Raw genomic sequence first — 282 nt, 5'->3', positions numbered from 1 at the left:
TTTTTGGGGGGGGGGGGGTTGAAATGTTGTTGCTGTCTCAATTTCGTGCATAAAGAGGAAGTTTGACAATGCTGCCAGACAGCTCACGAGGGGGAAGATCAACCTTGTGGTGAGCTGCAAACCTGGCGGCACCGAGGACAGAGCGCAGTGTAAACACACAGACGCTCTGGTTGCAGGTAAATGCCACAAGAACTAAATACAAGTGAACTAAACAACCTGCTGAGGTAAAACAGTGTTGTTATAAATAAGTGGACCCACTGTATGTTTCTTTCTTTCTTTCAT

At 46.1% G+C, this 282-nt stretch overlaps 1 protein-coding gene across 1 annotated transcript in view; it reads right to left on the bottom strand.

The window, feature by feature from the left end:
• acadvl (acyl-CoA dehydrogenase very long chain) overlaps positions 1–282 on the bottom strand; it is a 13492-nt gene that overhangs the window by 7373 nt on the left and 5837 nt on the right. The gene's annotated exons all lie outside the window — the stretch shown is intronic.

This window comes from Morone saxatilis, unplaced genomic scaffold (assembly GCF_004916995.1).
Source record: "Morone saxatilis isolate NCDOM2014 unplaced genomic scaffold, NCSU_SB_2.0 Contig4, whole genome shotgun sequence".
In the NCBI taxonomy this organism is placed as follows: domain Eukaryota; kingdom Metazoa; phylum Chordata; class Actinopteri; family Moronidae; genus Morone; species Morone saxatilis.
Note: the sequence above shows the minus strand (reverse complement) of the source record. Positions and strands in the feature narration are given on the sequence as shown.